The 24,382-nt window shown below is 36.3% G+C and overlaps 1 protein-coding gene and 1 long non-coding RNA gene across 2 annotated transcripts in view; both read left to right on the top strand.

Annotated features, from left to right (window-relative positions):
• LRP1B (LDL receptor related protein 1B) overlaps positions 1-24,382 on the top strand; it is a 1,825,680-nt gene that overhangs the window by 78,749 nt on the left and 1,722,549 nt on the right. The gene's annotated exons all lie outside the window — the stretch shown is intronic.
• LOC140612124 (uncharacterized) lies at positions 350-24,355 on the top strand. The gene is made up of 3 exons (XR_012013431.1): positions 350-418; positions 5,934-6,003; positions 24,139-24,355. It is a non-coding gene; the product is annotated as an uncharacterized lncRNA (long non-coding RNA).

Raw genomic sequence — 24,382 nt, 5'->3', positions numbered from 1 at the left:
GCTTTGGAGTCCAAACTGAAAAGGAGAATAAATACTCCTCTTAGGCCATATAGGTATATATGCTTTTGGAGTTTTCAACTTCTTCAAACATGTATCTTAGTAACAGAGCTGGCGTTGGCAGCCACGCATTAAATGGGCTCAATGACTTTTCCCATATAGAGTATTTTATTCATGACAAGAAGAATCCAGAATAGCAATCCTTTATCTCTTTATTTTTCTCTGTGATAATAAAGAAAAAAGAAAAGTTGCCACAAATATTACTTATTCTTACCTGATTGGTGGTAGAATGGATTTTAGACTATCTTAAGTGAATTGGTGTTTCTTTAATTGCCCATTTGCTTGTCCATCTGTTTTTCTTGTGAATTGAATGGATAGGAATAGAGATATCTTTCAGAGCAGTGGATGAAATCTTCTCAAGGTAAGATGGCAATCATGAGAATTTTGAAGTGTTGTAATTGAACGAGAGAAGAGAAACATTGTCAGCAGAAAAGACCACCAAACGCAGATATAGTCAAACAGTGTAAGACCCCAAATATATGGGTGGTTCAGTCAGTCGAGGTCTGACTCTTGGTTTCGGCTCAGATCATGATCTTAGGGTCATGAGATCGAGCTCTGTGTTGGGCTCCGTGCTCAGTGGGAAGTCTGCTTCAGATTCTCTCTGAGTGAGTGAATGAATGAATATATTTTAAAAAGACCCATAGGAGAACCCAGTATTGGCAGATACTTTCATGTTAACATAATCTGATAGTTCATATAATGTTTGCTGCCCTTACTGCAATTATATTTTGCATTGATTCTGAATCCTGTCCTGAGGTGATATATTTTGATAGTCCTTAATAACTTTATAAAAGTTGGAACAACTTTTTATAAAGCTACGGTAGGATGGGTGGATGAAATCTATTCCTAAGAATGGTGTAAGGAAGAGAAATAACAGATATCTGGAGGGAAGTATGATGTGTGTTTCCATTTTTTTTAAAAGATTTTATTTATTTATTCATGAAAAACAGAGAGAGAGAGAAAGAGGCAGAGACAGAGACACAGGGAGAGGGAGAAGCAGGCTCCAAGCAGGAAGCCTGACGTGGGACTTGATCCCAGGTCTCCAGGATCAGGCCCTGGGCTGAAGGCAGGTGCTAAACTGCTGAGCCACCGGGGCTGCCCTGTTCCCATTTTTTAAAAATGTATGTGCTAGTAGAAAAGCTTACTAATTGCATATAATAATAACATGGAGGGGCACCTGGGTGGCTCCGTTGGATAAGCGTCCGACTCTTGATTTGGGCTCAGGTCATGATCTCAGGGTCCTAAGATGAAGCCCCAGGTGGGCTCTGTGCTGAGTCTGGAGCTTGTTCAAGAATCTTTTTCTCCCTCTCCTATGCCTCCCCTACCCCGCACCGCCCCCAATGAGCGCACTCTTGCTCTCTCTCAAAAAAATAATAACATGGAAAAGCTTGAGATTTTCTTATAACTTCTTTGATGTTTTTCAGTCTTTTCCTGATTATTCATGCACTTAGTACAAAGACTTTTCTTAGAAAACAAGGGGTCATTTCTTTTAATAATCAACATTCTTTCTGTATTTCTTGAATGTATTAGCTCTATAAATTTAATAAAAATGATCTTTTGTCAAGTACATGCCATTAGAATTGGACTGATGCCTCAAGATATTTAGAAACCCTTGAATTAAATTATTCCTACTTTAAAATATTTCCACATTTTAGTGGAATGGAGAATTAATCACCTAAATTAAATATTTTTTAAACAGGTACATCTCAGTTCTGATAATGTATAGTTTTAGTTATTTTTGATAAAGGCAGTGAGTCTTCTCATTATGAGTCCATTGCAAATATACTAATCTTTTGAGTATCCTGTTTTCATTGCCCAATACTGACTCTCCCTCATCTACTTTAGTGTCACATCATTTCCTTGGAAATGGAGAATATTGGAGGAACATTTATAGTAGCAATCTTTAGTACGAAATACAGTTTTTAAATGCACTACAATAACAAAGACATGTGCTTCAGATTGGTATCAGATGCAAATAAATAATTTGAAAATCTCTTCCCCCCTTTGTGACAATTTGTTTTGCAAATGGTCAAAAATATTGGCTGTAGTCAGTGATATTTAAAGAGTTAAAAGTCATGTACGTAGTGGAAAGAGTTTCATCCTTTCTTTTAAGAAGAAGGCTCAGAAAAGAACTTTTTTTTGGCAGTTGCTGAAGCTGCAGAAGTAGGCAAAGAAAAAAATCAGTTATTTGCAATTCAGTGCTTGTGAGTGGAATGGAGGTGCTTCAGCAGGTCTGGAAAGCCCTAGATATTACTTTTACAACAGTAAGTGACATGTACAAAATGGTCATTCATGAGGGTAGCATCCTGGCACAGTGGAAGGTCTGGGTTTGGGCTACTGTGTTAACAATAATAGAAAAACCTTCCTCACATTTACATAAGGCTTAGATTATTTCCTCAGAGTGGAAAATTATTATAACAAAGAACCCCCAGATGTCAGTTACTTGGCGTAATAAACACCTGTTTATTGTCTAACTCGTTCGTCTCCTGTAGACTCTGGGGGTGCCAGGGGCTTCTATAGCTCTTGTCCACAGGGCCTTGGCATTGTCCTGGATTCTCTGCTGTAGATGATGGAGCAGAGCAGAGCATTTCACAGTATGTTTTTCCAGGCCCTTTTAGAGATGTCCTCTGCCACTTCTATTCACAATTAATAGGCCACTTCTATTCACAATTAATAGGCCAGAACTCATTCAGATTGCCACATCTAAACAGGAAAATTGGGGTGATAGAGTGAAGCTTTCTATCCAGAGAGTGAGGGGAAATGGTTTGTGAACACCTAGCCAGTCTCTATCAAAGCCCTTTATGATATATAAGCTCATTTCATGCCATTGGATCCTGAAAACCACCATATAACATTCTTAAGTTGGTCATTTTACTCCAAGGAATTGATGAAAGCTAAACATATAACAGAATTCCCAACAAGCCGAGCTAGAAACTGCTACAGATCTTCTGAATGAATCCTTTTTCTATCAAGAAACCCAACCTTTTTTTTCCATTGAAGTATGTGTACTGCAGCCTTTTATAGGAGTTTTGATTTTATTTTACATCACAACATTTAAACCAAGTATAGAGAGTTATAGTCAATATACTGGTGATCCTAACGTCAGATCCTGTACAACTCTAGGGAATAGATTTTTCATAGACAACAATTAAATGTTACCTCTCGAGGGTTGAGCCTGCATGGCCTCTATAACTGTGTAAGACAGCTCTGACTTAAGTTTAGCAATTTGTATAGTTAAGATTTAGGCTAAAAATGATTAATCTCCATACCAAACTTAATATTTGAGGTATTGAATAGAGTGAAAAGAGCCCTTTGTTTAGTGTAAGATGCTTAGGTTTGAATCCCTACTCTGCTAGTTATAACTGTGATGCTAAGCATGTTAGTTAATCCATAAGAGCTCCACTTTTACAATCTGAAATACGGGGAGATATAAAATGGCATATTCCCAATGTATGAAAATGAGACAGTGTTCAATAATTGCTAGATTCCTTTTCTCAACAAGCCAAAAAAAAAAATAGAGACAAACTTTAGAGATAGTGCCTACTTTTGTAAGATGAATGCAAAGGAGAGTTTATTGAATTCTGGTAGGACATCAGGGTTCCTTAAGCTAATGGAAACTAACAAAAGGGGAAACACTGCATTATGTTAATTAATCTGTTAATTCAGTGATCAAAGAGTTTTTGAGTGCCTATAACCTGCCAGGACTTTTTTAGGGCAACTTTATAATATTTTCTATTTTTGTTTACTCAGCAAATTACATACAATTAACTGTGTTGTTTTCCTCCCTCACCTGAAACTTTCATTTTTACTAGAGAGAAAGTCAGTCTGTGTAGTAGAACAAGCTCCATTCCCATTACCCCTTCTGGGCATGGTGCCTCTAAAAGGAAGAGTCCAAGGGACTGTGTTATTTGCCAGTTTAAACCAATTTTAGTGGTAACATTTTATAGTCCTGACACCATAGTGTTTTGCTCAGAATGCTGAAGTCATCCGTGGTAGTCCAAATGTTGACTCTGGAATGGCCCAGAGTCCAGAAGTTCTTTTATTGTTCTGTTAGTCATTACTTGGATAAATACGATCGCATGCTTTTAATATGTCTTACAGAAACTGCCCCAGCACAGAAAAGAGAAAGAAATTCATGTCTATACATGTGAACTTTCAATAGGAGTGGCTGAAGAGGCAGGAAAGGGGACCTGTGTAATAGCGGGACGCTAAGAACCATGAACACCATGCATACTTCTTTCTGCCCTTTCTTGACTGATGCGACATTCTAGAAATAATCAGTGCAACGTTCGACTTCTTTGTTGGGACTCAACATTACAAATCTCATGTCCTATTTTCTTTTTTTTTTTTAATTTTTATTTATTTATGATAGTCACAGAGAGAGAGAGAGAGAGAGGCAGAGACACAGGCAGAGGGAGAAGCAGGCTCCATGCACCGGGAGCCCGATGTGGGATTCGATCCCGGGTCTCCAGGATCGCGCCCTGGGCCAAAGGCAGGCGCCAAACCGCTGCGCCACCCAGGGATCCCTATGTCCTATTTTCTTAACATAATGCAGGGGAAAGTGAGATTAGAAGTCATGCAGTAGTTACTCTTCTTTTTGTTTCTCCGTTTATGCTATCAGTTATGGCCCTGCTTTACAACTTGTCTATTTAAGAAATACTGTGAAATGGAAGCAAATCATTCTATTACTACCCTAAGTAGTGGCCTTCTGTTTTTTCCATATTTCACTTTGAATGATTTCAAAGCAGAAGATGTATTCCATTAGTATTCATATGATAAATGTCAACATGTGTTCCATACTTTTAATTTCCTTTCCTCAAGTGTGGACTTTGTTGCCAAAGAGATGAAGGCTCAAATCCCAGGCTTGACATTTACTGACTATGTGGCCTTGGGCAAGTGACAGGCTGTCTCTGAAAAGCTGCTAACCCTTTTGGAGAATGAAAACAATTAGATCGTGCTTGTGGGTTGTTTAAAAGTTTAGTTATAAATAAAAGTTAGAGATGACATACAGTAAGCAAGATATGTGTTAAATATGATCTATTATTAAATATTACTCTTGTCAGAGATTATAATAGTTTCAAAAGAATTAAGTTTATTTACGTTGGCCAAATAAAGTAAACATAAGCAGAATCCTGATGATCACTAATTGCATACCTAATCTTTTTCCTTCAACAATCTATATAAAAGGGACGCCTGCATGGCTAAGCAATTGAGCCTCTGCCTTCAGCTCAGAGAGTGGTCCCCTCAGGTCCTGGGATCGAGTCCCACATCGGGCTCCCTGCAAAGAGCCTGCTTCTCCCTCTGCCTATGTCTTTGCCTCTCTCTGTGTCTCTCGTGAATGAATAAATAAAAATCTTTAAAAAAATAAAAATAAAAAACCAATGTATATAAGGAGAAATTTTGACTATAAATGCTAGTTAATGCTATTTAAAAAATTATCCAATTTGATAAAAACAAATATATTGTTTTATCATAATATTGCAATTGGAATGAGAGTCTTTCCTTGAAAAGCAAGCATGATGATGATGGGGTAAGTAAATTTTTAAAATGAGAAATTAAGATTCAATTCCCACCCAATTTTATGAAATATATAGGAATAGAAGCAATTTAAAGTAGAAATTTGACAGACAGTCCTAAAGCACTATGGGAATGGTACAGTCCTAAGACTGTTCTATTCCTATTTACTCCTACACAGTCACTTCCTTTTTTTGTTGTTTTTTTCCTTGGGTAATATTGTAATGTAGAAAATGTATATTTGCATTTACAGAATGTCAGAAATCTTGAAAACTAAAATACATGGTGTTATATGCATAGTTTCAAAAAGGAAGTTACATTTAAAGAGAACTCATTTAACTTTTTCTTACTTTTTATATAAGTCAATCCATACAGAGATGGAGAAACTAAAAGGTTACCTAATGAAAACTGACTCCATCCAGCTACTCTCAGGTATTTTTATATTTAGCATGGTAAAAATATTAGCATGTGTCTGTATGCCCAAGAAAGAAGTAAAATGGGTCAAACTTAAAAGAGATATTATCAGTTTGAAATCTCCTTTCTGTTAAACGTTACATTTTCATGATAATTATGAGTTTTTGTATCAGGTGCCCCTTGATGTCTTTTTATGACTTAGGGTATAGGAGAAAATAGTCATGAGGAGAAAAAATAGAATTGATGAATGTCCCTGGGGATTTTGATTTTGTAGTCTGGAAAAAATTTGCTTGTTGAAAAATTACTCTGTTAAAGTTGGGTTTATGTCATATAAAATAATTGAAATTGCTAGCATGTATGTATTTATCAAATTACTTAGTACATGTAAATGTTTCATCATTCTCAGACCTTTTTCAGAAGCTCACTGTGTGCATATCTCAGTGCTCTATAGGAGGAGCATGCAAAGCTTAGCTCAAACTCTGAAACAGATCATTGTACTAAATTATATGGGTGGATTGGTTGCCTAAAGAAGCAGGTACCAGCCAGTTTATTTCTAGAATATGCAACATGGACCAAGTCATATTTTGCTTTGCTTTGTGAACTAATTATATTGCCTGGGTCTCTGACCTATCACTCTGAAAATTGACCCATAGCTGGATGAATATAACTTCTTTTTTAATGTCTATACAAAGGAAAGGGGTTGTAATGTCTTGTAGTATTAGCGAGAAAAGATTGTTTGTCAATTTCTTTTTTTTTTAATTTTTATTTATTTATGATAGTCATACAGAGAGAAAGAGAGAGAGAGAGAGGCAGAGACATAGGCAGAGGGAGAAGCAGGCTCCATGCACCGGGAGCCCGATGTGGGATTCGATCCCTGGTCTCCAGGATCGCGCCCTGGGCCAAAGGCAGGCGCCAAACCGCTGCGCCACCCAGGGATCCCTGTTTGTCAATTTCTAAATAACGAACCCAAGTATAAAATCATGATAAAAATCATGTTTAACATTTGTTCTCTAATAGTGACAAAGCAAAATTGTGATAGACATATGTATAATGTAACATAATATTGAAGATGAAAAATACAGCTCAGATGAGCATGCATATTTGGGAAACAAAAATACCTCCAAACAGAGATACCAGTGAGCTAGTTAAATCACAACTTTTTGAGATTAGAGAAGTCTATAAATATTAGAACTTATTTATTCAAAATATTTCTTAAGTATCTGCTGTATGGCAGGCCCTTTAGATCTAAAGTGCATTCTTTATTTTCCATATGCCTGAATGGTACAATATGACCCTGCAGAATTAGTCCTCTTTGCCATTTGAATGTCAGTAGTAGGGAGGACTTGAAAGAATAAAAAGCTAATTATTGTAACGAAAAGATCTTAGTGAGTACATAACTGTACACCTGTATGCTATTTCATACCTTCTGGAGTGAAGACATAAAGTCATTGAGCTGTTGAAAAATGTACTGGAAACTGATTTTTAAAGAAAAAAAAATAGAGTTGGTCAATGAAACAGTTAATAATTTTGGTTGATAGGGTGCCAAATAAAGTGACAATATATGCTCTCTCTCTCTTACTTATTTGATGTCTCCTAACTGTCCAGCTGACATCCAGTATATAAATCACCTAGTGTTTCTGTTTTAAATTCTTCAGATCTATCCATCCCGCTGTCCTAAAGATAGGGAAGTTTTCGTTGTTGGTGTTGTTGTTTTCTATGTAAAATCATATGTCAGCTTTGATTAAAAGTTCAAGTCGTCATTTAGTTCTAAAAGATGATCAAAGGCCACCTATGGCCATTACTGTCGTACCACAGGAAATTAAAGGAAGTGATTTTAATAATGATGGACTTGAAAAAGTGGGAATTATTCTTTGCATTAAGAATTTGAGTACAGTGGGATGCGTGGGTGGCTTAGTGGTTGAGCTTCTGCCCTCCACTCAGGGAGTAGATTAAGAGTAGGCAGAGATAAATAAAAATTGTCTTATCACTCGTCCAATGTTTCCCAAGTTGGATTCCATGGAATAATAGTGTCCCTAAAGACAGTGAAAATGGTAGGTTATGAAATTAGTTGATATGTGCAGTAATTATATCAACTCCCCCTTGAAAGATCACAGTACTAGAGAAATGAATGAGGAATCTTGGAATGAAGGCACTTGCTTAACTTTGTTAATACACCATTCAACTAAAATAAAAGACATGGCAGCCCCTTTCTGCATGGGCACATAGAAAAGGAAAGGGGCGCCTGGGTGGCTCAGTTGGTTGAGCATCTGACTCTTGATTTTGGCTCAGGTCATGATCATAAGACCCAGCCGCTTGTCCAGCTCCATGGTAAGCATGAAGTCTGCTTAAGATTTTCTCTCTCTCTCCCTATCCCTCTGCCTCTCCCCTGGCTCTCTTTCTCTCTCTTTCTCAAATAAATAAATCTTAAAAAAAGAAAAGAAAAAGGAACTAGAGTCTCCCTTCCCTGGATGAATTTCCACATGACTAACTCCAAATCATGGGAGTTTGGGTAGAATTAGGTGACTAGGTCAACATATTCTAATATTTTTACTAAAGCAGACACATTATAGCTATAGATTGAGAAAGGCTATTCTGGAACTAGTATATATAGCTAAGGTAATCCTAGCCAGGATTGTTGAAGAAAGCATTGCCCAATTTTTATTATCGCTAGTAACAAACCCTTAAATCAAAAAAGGGCTTAATTAAGAACCACCTAGGGCAGTAGAGGACAAAAGGTATAGAGATGAAAATATGGAATTATTGTGTATATTATTGCTTCAAGAGGACAGAACTTCTGCATTTGCTTATGTTTATTCCAGTCCATACTATTTGGAACAATCAGAAAAGAAATAATATATTTCAACTTCCTGTCCTAATTAGCTCAGCCTTCACCAATGAACACAAACATTTTAGAGGTCATTATTATTCTTACCTACATTTTTATAGCACACTGACCTATGTGCTACTTAAATTCTGGGGTTTTAATTTCATCGTCATTATTGCAGTTTTCCAAATGCCACTGGATGTAGATTACTGCCAAGTAAGGCTTATTATCAGCAGGCCAGGGTTATAATGTACTGTAGACAGTAGCATTCACTTAAGGCCAAAGTCATTTATTTCATGTGGCTAGCTTACAGCACACAATATGCAGAAGAAACCAACTATCGACAAAACTACAGGAAAAATGCTCAAGTACAATATTCTTTTTTACCATTTACTTTGAAGTTACACCCCCATATTTAATAATTCTCTGTTTATTTTACCATACTGAGAACAATTACCATCTTCTCCACCCCCCCACAATGAGGAGCAGAATAATTGTGCAGACTAATTTTAATTTAGATTCATGTTTCCATAAATTTAAAATATCTGTAATATGTAAGTTTTAAATTTAAAAATTGTACTGAGACATTTTGGAGACTATATAATTTAAAACCCACATAGTATCTTTGCAAAAATAAACTCTTGGATTTGGTATCTTCTTGCAATGAATTTCAGGATTTATCTTCCCCACTCCCCAGTGGGCTGTGTTACGGAAAATTAGAATACTTGCAGTACGAGCCAACACAACGAAAGTTCATCCTGAAAATTCTTAAGAGTGCGTCAGTTCCTATAGAGTTTAGTCTACATCAAGACACAAAATATTTGTTTAGAAAATAATTTCTTTGGATTTAAAAGTAGCCAAATGAAAAGATAAAACCAAAAGTGGAATTTTGTTTTCTTGTGTTTTGTTTTACATACCTGGGATTTGTTTTTCAAAAATTATTGCCTCCACTAATATCATTACCCTTTCCATTTTTGGCTATTGTGATATACTTTTTCATGTGGTACACTTTCTACCTAATAGCTTTTCTTTCTACCTCTTCTCTATGTTTATTCCAATAAAAACTTGTTTTGGTAACATAACTTGATTCAGCTGCCACATAGCTTACTAGCCAGATATGACTGTGCCTTTGGAGTGACCAGCTACTTCTCTGAGCTTTTATATAATGGCTTCCTTGTCACTGACAGATCTGGGATCCTCTATCCAGAGGCAAGTCACAACTTTTCTCTCTTTCAAAGATACAGTCCTAACCAAAAGCATTCAAATTCAACTGCAAAAGTAAATATAATCCAGGAAGAAAGTGAATCAGGAAGACAAAACTTGTCATTGACTTTATGACATTCACAATACATTGTCGCAAGCTAAGGAAGTATCTCAGCGGAAGTGCTCATCTAATTTTTGAAATATGGAAGTTTGTAGATGTCTCTTACTGGATGCTGCATAGATGGTAGCATCAGAGAGATTAACGAAGGGTGCTTAAGGTTGTAGGCACTCACTAAAATCTTTGGATTTAAGTCTTTTCAGTTAAACAACTAAAAATTCCTTTACCTCCATCATATATGTCTTGACTGTCAATCAGCTAAAATGCAAGTCAATTCATTTGGAAGAGAAAAGAAAGAAGAATAATAGATCTAACTCATTTGACTGCCAAGCTAAATAGTTCAATCATTTACTTTCTTTGTAAATGTGATTGGCATTTTCATAGACCGTGAATCACTCATAGGCAGAGGCTATTTAATGAAAACTTTGTTTTGTTAATTTTTTTATCTTGTTTTCAGAAGACACTTATTGGGTTATTAAAAAAATTCTCAGAACTTCTAATGTGCATTTTTTATACTAGATTTAAGACTGTGTCCCTTTGATTCCATAGGATAACCCATAACTGTTTCTGGCCTATTTTGTTTTCATCTCTATTAAAGAGAATATGTTTTCATATGGTAAAGGCAGAACAAATACCCATGAGGAAATTGAACTAAAAAAGAGATAAGGAAATTATATAAAAACAGAATTCCTCTAAATGATTTCAAGCCTTTTCTTCAGAATAAATTTACCACCCAGGACATGTAAATGTTACTTTAGAACCCTCTTATTCTTTGCAGAATGGTAACAAACAGAAGACATAGAAGAAGACACTAAAAAGAAATTTTCTGATGTTTAAAAAACAATTTCTGATGTTTAAAAAGTGAAAAATATAAGCTTAACATTATTTCTGGGCAAACATTTAAAAAGATTGTTAAGTAGATGGCTGCCACATTATTAAAAAAAAGAAGTCAATCACTAGAAAACAAATTGTGTTCACCAAATGTATAAACAAATAAAAATACATTCTACTCCAATCTCATTTCATTTTTATGGTACTAAAGTACTCTGGGGAGAAGAATCAGTATTGAGGAAGATACACTATATCAATTGCATTATCTTCATATTAACAATTAATTTAATGGATCCCAATTGCCCACAAGGAGGAACTATGGAAAAAAAGAATTAGCTGAGTTTTATAACTGGTTGAATAGCAAGTTTTTTGAAAATGCTGTTTGATTGACAGAAATCTATAGGATCATCCTATATCCTTGGCTTTAATCAAGTATTCTCAAAAATTTTAGTAATGACTTAAAATATTTTTACCATTTCTAGATATACAACACAATGAGGAATAGTGAATACAATGCATAACAGATGGAAGCAATCAAATATAAAGTAGCTAAATTCAAATTTATAAAAGCACATTTTCGCTGACCCACTCACTAATCTTTTGCCTGACCCACTTGTCATCACCACATTGAAGTACTCTGATATATGCCATCAGACATGCACTACCATGCATATACAACAGCCCCCCAAGCCCCAGGAATTCTGTTTCGTCTGTGTGGATAAAGGTTCTACTTACTGACTCTCTTTTAATCTGAGTATTATAAAACAACCAGTGTTCCTTAGCACCTATTCTATTCTTTTATTCAGGGCCAGAACCTCTAAACTAGTGTTTCCGGTACCCCCAATCTGTCATTTATACACATATGTGCGTCACAGTACATACTCTGGAGTTCTAAGAAAATATAGGGATGAAGGAGATTGATGTGACTCAGAAGATCACAGGATGTAGAGATTTCATTGGTATTACGATGCTAATTTGCAATGTAGAAGAGACATCCATGGTTGCTTCCATCTTGGCCCACTGAGGTACATTTTAACTAAGGCTATTAACATGGAAAAACTTCCAAGGACTGCACATTTTATAATCATTCCCAGTTAAAGTTTTTACCTCCATGGCTAAAAACTCACTTTTCTTGATGAGATGCCAGGAAAGTACTGAGAGAGGGAAGAAAGTATGCCTGCTAATCATTGCTTGCATCAGAAATGTTGCATAGAAGTCTCCAGACATAAATCATTTCTTCTTGTGGGCTCTCGGGATATTGGGACACAAAGTCTGTGTAAATGACCAAGGATAAAACAGCAATTGACTTAGACTTTTCATAGCATCTTGTTAGCAAGGCTACACTTGAGTCTTTTCTACTGTCCAGCATGTAAATATCAGATGAATACCAAAACTGGAAAGAAAAAAAAAAAGAAGCTACATCTCACCTAAGTGAAAGATAGAGAGGAAATATGTGCAGCTAAGGAGAAATGGGATATTACTGGGTGGTTTCACCCAACTGACAAGGGCACAAAGGATGACAGATGGTTTTGATAGGCACAGAATTGTAGATCATAGGGAAAGGATGATGTACATAGTAAATTAAACTCCAGACTTGCCTTCGTGCAGAGCAGAGGGCTCTCTCTCTAAGAACCAGTCCTTCCATAATAAGTGAGAATGATCTGTTTTGTCCAATTGCCAGTTTCCATTGAATGATGTAAATTAGGAGAGGGCCTTAGTATAAGGCCTGACCCCATAACTATTGAGTATTGTGATTGCTGTTTTGTTTTATTCTGTTTTGTTTTGTATAATCAATATCCGTGAGACTTGCAGGCATCAGATATCAGCCGTTAATATAGTTCAATCTCATATGCTTTTAAGTTTGTTAGCATCTGTCCTTAGAAGCTAAAGTTTCTTGTGTCATCGTTAATACTAATCATATGGGATTATTTAGAATTTGGGGTACCTGTGTCATTCATTGCATTCAGGATAACACATTTAAAACAGATACTGACAGCTTAAGCCTGTTTAGAAGTCAGCAATCCTTTTGCTTTTCAAGCTCTGACATCATGTAAATGAGCAATAACCGAAGGGAAACAAGAATGTTCATAACCTAGATGTGATAAAACTTAGAGATCAAAATGCCGTTTTAAATAATTAAAGAGGAAATTTATTTCCTTTAAATTATCTTGGGGATAGAACTAGATACAGGGGTAAAAACTACTAGAAAATGAGTACCAGTCAAACATAAGAGCACTCCAGATGCATGGTGTCTGCCTCATTAGGTGGCGCCTTCTCTCACTGACGTGGAACAATCCAGGAGCTCCCACCAATGCTTAGGGATGCTGCACAGGAAATGGATGTGGCCACTGTTTTCTGTTGAAAGCCTGTGGGTATTTAATAAATGTCTGATGTTCTTTGCATAGCTCTTAAAAACTGTTTATACTTAGAATTTATAAGCTTTCAGAACCAAAGGAAATGCATCATTGGCACTTGTAGTCTGCCATTGTCACTTTAAGGATAGTTCCAAAGAGGGTAAGCAATTTCCTTAAAGTCACTTAGGAGTCAGTAACTGACTAGAACCTGAAGCTGGCTGTGTGCATTCAGAGTGCAGTGTCATTTCCTCTGGGCCAAATTCCACCATCTTTTAATTATAAGTAATATTCTATAGCTCCTGCTTTTTCCAGATTGGGGATTTCGAAGTAGAATTTTAAGGGTTGTGCCTCCTTCCCAGGCCTACGTTGTCGCTCCAGGGTTTCACCCCAGGTGCTGAACTTTTTCTTTCCCTCCAAACTCCTTCTCCTGCTACTTTTCATTATCTTTTAAGTGATTTTCTACCTGCTGTGTGTCTGCAGCTGTGCCCCTGTCCTTATTTAGTTCTCAACCAGACTTACAAACAGCACAATGTGGATGGTGTTCAGTCTATGTAACTCATTTCCCAGCATTCCCCAGAGGGTATGCTAGTGGCCGAAACCACTACTCTGGATGAACTTGGACAGCCAGGCTTTCAGAAAGAGAGAGCAGTATGGAAGTGAATCCAAAATAAATCTTCTCTTTGTCATTTTTCTCCTGGAATACAGAATTCAAAATAGCTCTGTGGTTTTGTTCCTGTGTTTGTTTTGAGTATTCCTCCATTTGGGGCATTTGTGAACATGAACAAAGAAAGAAAAGGAAAAGTCAGATGACTATCAGCCTTAATGAGTCTTTCTTTTTCTCATCCATGTCATAGATACATATAGTACTCTGTATGACCCATCATCAGTGCCAAGTTAGCAAATCCTTTGTGAGTATGAATGCGTCCTTACATTTAAACAAAAAAAAATCTGTGAAACTACGTAGTGCCAATCTGTCTGTATTGCAGAACATACAATAGAAGTATCACAATGGGTTAGGAATCATAATCTTTTTTATTAGGAAAACATGACCATATGAAATGCTTGGTGAATTCACCACTCTTGAGTCTGTGTGATTAAACATGTATCAAGGACTCTGCCAAGGTCTGGGATATGTATATGGTTCCTGTGAAAATGTACAAGTTCTACAATTAACCCATGAAAACAGCTGTGTCCATTTTAAATTTAACTGTTATTACCTTGGTGAAAGAAAATTTGATATATAAAATGTGAAACACATTTTAACTTATAAGAAGATTGTAGGGAAAATGTACTTCTCTAACATTTTCTTTGTTGATGACAATTTTGAGAATTTTAAAACAGTAAAGCTTTTTTTTTTTTTTTTCTCTTTTAGACTTAATACCATACTGCCATTGGGTATAATAATAAAAAGAATTAGGCATTCAAAATGGTGGATAAAGAAAATTTCATATATCTAGCATTTAGAAATCAAGTATCAAAGAAGATAAAAAAGAAATATGCAATTCTTCAGAAATGTCTTCTTGGGCACCTGGGAGGCTTAGTTGGTTAAACGTCTGCCTCTGGCTCATGTTATGATCCCGGGGTCCTGGGACCCAGCCCCACATCGGGCTCCTTGCTCAGCAGGAAGCCTGTTTCTCCTCTCCCTCTACCTGCCACTCCACTGCTTGTTCTCTCTCTCTCTCTCAAATACAGAAAAAGATAGATGATAGATAGATGGATAGATAGATAGATAAAATCTTTTAAAAAATGTCTTTTTATAAGATTGAGCCTCTCGACTAGATCTATCCTTATTAACTGAGAATTATGTTTTAAATTGTCAATGGCTGAAATGACTTTCTTATTCTTAAATGGGCTATAAAAAGCTTGGGTTTCTCCCTGATGACAGATCACATCAAGCAGTCCCTAAGCAGGAAAATAATAAATTTTGAAGGGTTGTATGGTCAACATCTTTGTTCCTGATTGGGCAGACTGGAAAAGGGGATATTAAAGGATGTTCTGGTACAGTGTCCGCAGGATGATGCAGTATTAGTTGGGAATTATTGGGAGAAAAAGTGCAATTGGCTTATAGGTTGCAGATCAAGGAGTTAAAGGAAAGTTAAGAGACAAAATCCAAAGATGAAATTCTCACCAAAACAACTCTACTGAACTGTGAATCGTAGAAAAAAAACCCATAAGCCATGGGGCATATTCTGACCACATAATTAGAATAAAGGAAGGTGACTTCTAAAAGAACATGAGGATGTAAAGGTTAAGTGTAACAGTGGTTCTCAACTCAAGCTACACATTAGAGTTATTTGTAAAGACTTTAAAAAAAAAATAATGAGGGATCCCTGGGTGGTGCAGCGGTTTGGCGCCTGCCTTTGGCCCAGGGCGCGATCCTGGAGACCCGGGATCGAATCCCACATCGGGCTCCCGGTGCATGGAGCCTGCTTCTCCCTCTGCCTGTGTCTCTGCCTCTCTCTCTCTCTCTCTCTCTGTGTGACTATCATAAATAAAAACAAATAAAAAAATAATAAAAATAAAGTAGCAATTCTTCAAACCTTTAAAAAAAAATAATGAGTGGGCTCTGTTACTCAGAAATACTGAAATCAACTTCTCTTGATAATTAAGGCCCAGGCAACTGTATTTCTTTAAAGCTCCACCAGTGATTTTGATGAGCAGCCAAATTTTAGAACCACCTGTGCTGGGAAAATTCCTTAAAGTGGCTGGAGGATCGCCACGTGGTTCTCAATGTTGCACCTGCTCCAGTGCCCATAGGAGAGGAGGAAGCCATTAAGGGTGTCCTGCCACACCATACAAAGAAACTGATTCCAACTAATATGTAACTGAGACGTTTTTGTTCCAAAAATAAATCAAACCAAAGAAAATGGATATAAAAAAGAAGTGTTGAATCTTATCTGTAAACTTGGTTTGGGCTTAAGGTGGCATTAATTATGTCACTGGAAAGGGGCAGTACAGTGTACCCTACCTGTTTTAAATGATTGGTAAGTGAATGGAATGAGGTTTCGGTCTTTGTTCATCCACGGTTGCTTAATTGCATTTCTATATTGAATATTCTTATTCTACCAATAACGGTTTATTTTCATAATTTTGTAGCTTTTCAAAAATATGATGTATTCTTCCAGAATTCATTTAAAAAACAGTAACTGAAGGGCTATTATTTGCTAGGCTCCAATAAGTTTATAGTTACTTTGATAATTTGACATATTCCCTATTCTACTATTATTATAGTATGTGTGGCACCCTTTATGAATATTGAATATTATTGATTAAGATTATAGTAAGTTCACTTATTGTTTCATAGATTTCTAAATGTAAAGAAAGACTTTTTGAATCATTTATTATTTGAATAATGAAGATCCTAGTATCTGTTTAGGAGCTAGCAAAGTTATTCAGTTCAAGGCCATTTGAAATACAATAATTAATCACTTAAAAACCAAAATACAAATGATACGTGATACACTTGTAATATGAACTAAAAAATCCTTCCCCGAAGGATGTTTAATTCTAATTCTAGGTAGCGTAGGCCCCATAATGTTTAAAGAGGAGGTGCCACTGAAGGTGGATTTTGTCAACTCAAGAGAAAAGAAAACATTATGTATGGAGAAAACAGTACAAATAAAAAAAACATTCTCACAACATATTTGAAGGAATGAGTAAGAGACAGCTTTAGCTAGAATAGGTATGAATATGTTTAAAGATTAAGCAAAAGGCAGATTAATAAGCAAATTGGATATTATAGCATTAAGAATATTTCAAAAAACAACAGAAAAATATGTCTTAATATTTTACAAATACTTTTTTTAAAACTGCCAATGTTTTGGAAGCATAACTGTGAAAACAATGTGCAGAGTTGATTAGATAAACAACAATTGGGTGGCAAGGAAACACAAACATTCCAGGTAAAAAGACTATGGAAAAGAGGGTAGATTTGAGAGATGTTTTGAGAGATGTTTTGTGTGTAGAACCATCAGGACTTAGTGGACACTTGGAAGGTGCAGTGTAAGGGAGGTAGAGATGATTCCAAGTTCCTGACCTAGATTTGGGGACATTATAACTATAATTTCAAAAAACCCCACCAAAACCAAACTCAAGCAGAATGTGAGGTTGAGCTCCTGGAACAAAATGAGTTCTTTTTTGATCAAGTTATATTTGAGGTCCCTGGGATATATCTAGATCAAACTGGAAAAATGAATATTTGAAAATCTGATTCTGGAACTCAAGTGAAAGTACCATGGATGAATAGTAGCTTTTGGCTCCTAGTGACAGATAGATAGAATGGTTTTAACAATAAAAAGAGTAATTATTTTAGAATTAGATGTTTTAAGTTGGGACACCTACCTTACTTCATTCAGCACCAGATGTTCCAATAATTTTACTCTGCTGTTTGACTTTATTAGTGGGAAGTCTTCAGTGCCTTCAAAAAGGAGATCTCATCTCATTGACAATGACTGGGATACTTCTTCCTTCCTAAACGAGTTCCTAGAAGGTCACTGACACAACCAGGATTGGTTTAGATTGTGTTGCATCAACTTGGACTAAGTCTGAGTTTTTTTGGTTATTTAACTACTTGGATGAAGAATCCTTGCTTTGACAGAAAAGAGGTATGTGAGAGTGGGTGGGGGGAGATGAAAGCATTCTAGGAGGAAAACAATGTATCCTGCCAAAGAAGTTATAGGTATACAAGTAATGATTGATGTCTGGAAGTAGAGAAAGACAATGGAGAACAATAAAAAATTAAGAATAGAATTAAAAGGGCTGACATTTTAAGACAAATTTAGGATGAGGAATGCAGGCAGATATCCAGTTTCTGAAAGAGTATAGTTTAAACAATCCTATTCAGTATTATAATAAGTTATATTTCAAAACAAAGAATTGTCATACAAATTATAGGAATTAAATTGGACTATATCTTGGTCTGGGGATATTAATGATTCTCAGTGGCCTATGATGGTGATAGAATCTCATAGTTGAGGGAACTAAGAGATTTTTATATGCACCTAAGAAAGATGGACAACCATTGATGTAAGAATGAGGAACAAAAATTAAATCATTTAAACAGTGGAGCAGCCATCAGAGGAGAGAATCCTGCACTCGTGGTTTCAGGAAGGTAGATAAGATGGTTGTCTTCAAGGAGAATAGTAGACGGAGTCTATGCTGAATAGTGTTAAATTTTAAAAAGCTGTCATCAGTCAGCCAGCAACTGAGAGAATAGGAAAAAGGAGTGGCTAGCACGAAGGTTTCTATCTCCTAAATCTCTGCTGCCTATGTCTCACCCACTTCTCACTGAATGGAGAGATGGCCCCAGATGGGCCCTGTACCATGAAGTGGAACGTGGAACAGCTTCCACGTCCTCCACAAAGGAAAGCTCAAGGCTGTAGTAGAGCTCAAGGCCCCGTATTTCTACATGTAACTGTAAACAAACAAACAAACAAAAGAAATACTACTAGTGATATGTTTTTGCACCAAGAATAAAAAATAGTAAAAATACAGTTAATAATGTTTTTTACTAGATAGTTATGTGGCCACTGTTATTTTGCTATTTAGCAAAATAATTTCCATAGATAGAAAGGATGAAGGCCAGATTTCATTCAATGCCGAGAAAGAAGCAGCAAGTCTTGGCCACTCTCTCCCACTTGTGGCAAACACCTTGCCATAATTATGGGCCAAAGGACAGGATTCAGCAGAGATTAAGAGATTGGTGACAAATCATTCAGAAAGAGGGATATAATTGGATAGGAGAAGGTGGGATGAAGAGCAGTGGTAGAGAGGTTTGCATGGTGGGTTAGAAGGATTTACACATATATCCAAACCACAGAGAAAAGCAGGTAAAGCTCCAGGTGATGGAATAGCCAGGAAGAAGAAGTGGATGAGTTGGTTCCTATCTTTTGACATCTATAGGAATCTTGGTTAGATACTCTATTAGGGGGCGCCTGGGTGGCTCAGTGGTTGAGCGTCTACCTTTGGCTCAGGTCGTGATCCAAGTTCCTGGGTTTGAGTCCCATGTCAGGCTCCCGGCATGGAGTGTACTTCTCTCTCTGCCTGTGTCTCTGCCTCTCTCTCTCTCTCTCTCTCTGTCTCTTATGAATAATTAAATAAAATCTTAAAAGAACAAATACTTTATTAGTTTGCTGGGACTGCTATTACTGAGTGACTTAAACAATAGAAATTTATTCTAATGGTTTTGGGGGCTAGAAGTCCCCAGGATCAAGATGTTTGCGGTCCATGCTTCCTCTTAAGTTTGGAGAGAAAGACCAGAATTAGGTGTCCTCTTAGTTTCTGGCAGTTCCTTGGCTTTTGGGAGAGCAACTTCAGTTTTCAGGAGCCACACTCCTGAACGTGCTTGTCTGTCTCTTCACATGGCATTCTTTTTATAAGGACATCGGTCATATTTAACTAGGCAACCGTCCTGGTCCAGTATGACTTCAGCTTAATTAATTACATCCAGAATGATTATTTCCAAATAAGTTTATATTCTGAGGTACTGCAGGATTAGGACTTCAACATATGAACTGGGGGGTGGGGCACAAGCCAACTTGTGACAGATGCCAAATAATGTAAGAAGGGAAATTTAGAAAAGCAGTTTGGGGGAATGGGAAGAGCAGTTGGCAATATGCCATTTTTTTTTCTTTAGAAAACCAACATATTAAGTGAATCCTGTCAACAAATACAGAAAATCAGCTTTCTCCAAATATATCTGCTTTTACAAATATAGTTAGTTTAGCAATAACATGAGAATACAAATTATTGCAGTGATTTGATGGTATAAGTCTGTCTATCTAGCATGTGCACATTTATCTCATTATAAACACACAAAAAGAAAGTCATATCATATTGTGAGTAAAGTTAACACAGAGACAGAATAAATAGAAGACTGGTGTGCAGACTTGTAAAAAGCCCATATGTGACAAACAGTTAAAGTATATGATTCAGAGTAAAAAATATGTGGTGGTGTAAGAAATAACACAAAAAGCTTGAAATTATGCTGCAACCCTAAAAAAATTGTCTTTGACAGGTCTATAAGAACAAAATTGCAACATCAGCTGAGATAAAAATAGGTTTGAGCGGGACTGAGGAACATTTGGATTTCAAATATCTAATAAATTGTGGCTGGGAAAAGCTAAAGTACTTCAATGACACTGCTTGGTACTAAATATTTAGAACAACCAGCTCCAATTTCAAGATAACTAACATCACCAAGGCCTTTCCTTACAATCAAGAGTGATTTCTTTCTAGGTCAGGAGACCCGGGCATATCAACTCTAATAAAAATCTAACACGAGTAACTTTCTTATACTTTCCCTGTACCCCGACTCCATCCCTAAACACAGATCATGCCCTACAGATCTATCCTCTGCCTTTATTAGTTGAGTCCCTGGTCTTAATATATGCTCTGAAGGATAGATTCAGTCATTCAGGATTTCAGTTGCCTTGTACTACTAAAGCTTTTGTTTCTTTCCAAAATACTCCTTCATAATATCCTAGCCCCCAGATATCTGCCATCGCATTTTCATCATTTTCTTGGTATCAGCTTAATTGGGAAAATATTCCAGGGTCATTGATCACTTAAAGTTTCATATAATGAGCACAGAATGAAAATCATTACTAAATATATAAGCCCTCTGATAGGCTAGTCCATAAATTTACTGAAATTACAATCATCAGTATGTTTAGCAGTGGTTTTTCAATTCACATTTCTTGCCTTAATGAACATGAGAAGTAAATATTGACTGCTTTTTAATGTGACTCATTCTTTTATAGCCATCTTCATAACTTTGATAAGAAGCATAATTGCAACTGGTTTTATGCGAGCTGCCTTAAGGAGCTGCATTCTCTCCGGTCACCCCCATCTAGGAGCTTATCATTTAAAAATACACATGGAAAATATGTGCTCATCACACTGATGCATTCAATTCAAATATTTAACCACAACATGATCTGAACATTTTTCTTTTCTGTAAAGGACATACAGATTATGAGTATTTTTCAAAGATGGTGAGGGAGAGTGAAAAATGGATAAAAAGGGAAAAAAAAGTTTAAAAAGTCTGTGTTTAGTCATGTGATTAAAGAGGAAGTCTTTGTTTCAAGCTCGAAGACATTCAACCTCTTTAATCTTCCTGTCTCAACAGAAATTAATGGCATCAAGTAGTTTTGAGGATAGGAAAGGAGAAAACACAAATGGGGCAATCTTCAGAAACCAATAGGAATCTAGAGTTAGCTTTCTCTCCTTCACTTCTCTGGACCCAAGTTTGTTTGTTAGTTTGTATATGAAATTAAATTGAAAGTGAATGTATTTAGCTTTTCCATTTCTCTCACTATATGACTAGGTGACTTTATGTGTTGGATGAAAGAAGTCATTGTAAATTGTGAGATTAAAATCAGCAAGACTTTGATATTTATTGACTTATATCGTTCAACCTCCCGAAAGGCTTGTCCATGTCCTCACCAGAATTTGATATTGTCATTTAAAAAATTATTATTTTAGCTATTAGGAATATAATGATGTCGTGGTATTAATTTGCATTTCAACATAGACTTTTTTTAAGTTTCTGAGAATCACCCTCTGAAGATTCTGACTCAGTAACTCTTGCATAGGGTCAACAAACTGTTTTAAACAAGTTCCTTAGATGATTTTGATATTTGGTCAAGTATAGGGACAAGCAAAGCAGAATCATTCAAGAATTTAGTCATTGCCAGTGATGAATGAGGGAGTTAAAAAGTGAATGGACCAATAATATGAAAATAACCCAATAAAATTTGGTGAAAGATTTGAACAACACTTCACCAAAGAAGATATAAGGATAGATAACAGAGTATGAAAAGATGCTTACCATCATCATTCATTACATTAGAACTGTAATGAGATACCACTCACACACACCTATTAGAATGGCTGGGGGTGGGGAGCAAAAACGTATCAATACCAAGAGCTTGTGAAAATGTGGAGAAATCGGAACTCTCATATACATTGTTGATGAGAGTGCAAAATGTTTTGCCCACTTTGGCAAACAGTTTGGTGGCTCCTTATAAGGTAAAATGATAATTATTTTATGGCCCTGGAATCCCACTTCTAAGCATTTACCTAAGAGAAATTAACCTAAGAGAAATTTGATGTTAACACAAAATCTGTATGTGAATGTTTATAGCAAATTTGTACATAATTACCAAAAATGGGGGAGAATCCAAATCTCTTTCAAATGTGAATGGGTAAAGAAACTATGGTTCATCTCTACAATGGATTAGTACTCAGTAATACAAAGGAATGAATCATGGATACACACAACAAATCACAAGTACATTAAGTGAAAGAAGCCAGAATCAAAATACTACATATTCTGTAATTCCATTTATATGCCAGTCTGGAAAAAGCAAAACTGTAGGACTAGAGAATAGATCAGCGTTTGCTGGGGGTGGGGACAGTGGAAAGGCTAGACTACAAGGGATCAGCACAAGGGTAGGTAATGGAATTGTTATGTATCCTGATTATGTGGGGGTAGCAAAACTCTATGCATTTGTCAAATTCCTAGAACTATACACTAAAAAGAGAGAGTTTTATTGGAGGCAAATTTATTTTATTTTTTTTAAATGTAAACCAGGCAAAGTATCCCAGCTGTCCAGCTCCTTAAGGACCAGGGCAATCTTTGTTTTTGCTCATAGACTAAAACTGATCCTTAGACATAACAGGGACTCAGTAAGTAAATAATGATGGATTGAATGATTAAATGGCATTTTAATGGTCAATATGAATTTATATTTTTTAACGTTCCATGTTAAAATTAGTGGTAAAATGAGGCACAAACCTTTTTAGTCAGGGTTCACTAACATAGGATAATGAGTCAAAAGTGGAAACAGGTACCTGTCTGCATAGTATAATCCAGAGACCTGAGATGACAGTTACCTTCAGCCAATGTGCACAAGTGTAGATTTCAAAGGAAAGAAAAGTCGTCACTCTCGGTATCTATTTCAAAGTCATGAGGAGAGTACAGTACATCACTTTAAAGTTGCAAACTCCTAAGTTTCATCCTGGATATGACTTTCAAGCCATGTGGTTTTGGGGACGTTATTAAGCCTGTGTGCCCCTCCCTGTTTGTAGTCTAAGGAATGGTAATTATAGTACTTACTTGAGTGGGTTATTGCAAGGAATAAATGGGTAAATACGAGTGAGGGAGTTAGAACAGACCCTTGCACATAACAAGCACTTGATAAAGGTCAGGTACTGTGAGCCTGTTTGACAGTATAGTAGATATCCCATTCATATATTTTTGTGCCATTCTCTTGACAGAGAAAGGTAGATATATGTCCTTCCTATTATACTTACCGTGCAATCTCCATATTTATAGACTATAAATATATGTCATGAATGTGTAATGGAAAGATGAAAAAAACAAGAATTCTGGGTTCTAATATTTGTGTTTGCCCTTATTTCCAGCATAGAATTTGAAAAAAGAACAACTTCTACAAATCTGAATTTCTTTGTATACAAAATGAAATGATTAGACAGTCTGCTGGATCTTTTAAATTCTGGGATTCTCATATATGCATTGACAATAGATGAATATAGCAGTTTGACAACTTTCTATACGGAACAGTGTTCACATGGCTAGATACGTGTTACTCATACTGTGCCCACAAAGCACATGCAAATTCCCCTCATCTGTTTCACCTGAGTAAGGGTGACCTTTCACAATCTGGTATGAATTACAAAATCTTTTCTAGCTGCAACAAGTGAATAGATCATATTCTTGTAGCACCCATAAAAGTCATACTTGCTGTCAACTTGAGAAATTTTGGCTCAGTGCTCATGTTTCTCTTTCCCTGTCATAGGAGAAAGGCAATTCTTCTTATGAGGAGGACAAGATGTACCATGAGGAAATATCATGAAAAATAACCCACTCCTGGCCCCAATAGCTCCAGAAGCTACATTTGAAAACAAAAATATGTTTATTTTTTTTATGTAAATAGTCAAGCTATATGTTTTAATCTTCTCTGCAATGTCGTTATTTTAGAAAAGATTGAGCTATACCCTTTAGAAAATAGCACCCTCCCCACTCCTACCAAAATAAAACTT

This window comes from Canis lupus, chromosome 20, assembly GCF_048164855.1.
Source record: "Canis lupus baileyi chromosome 20, mCanLup2.hap1, whole genome shotgun sequence".
NCBI lineage: Eukaryota > Metazoa > Chordata > Mammalia > Carnivora > Canidae > Canis > Canis lupus.
The sequence above is the reverse complement of the archived record's forward strand: the minus strand, read 5'-3'. Positions and strand labels throughout refer to the sequence as shown.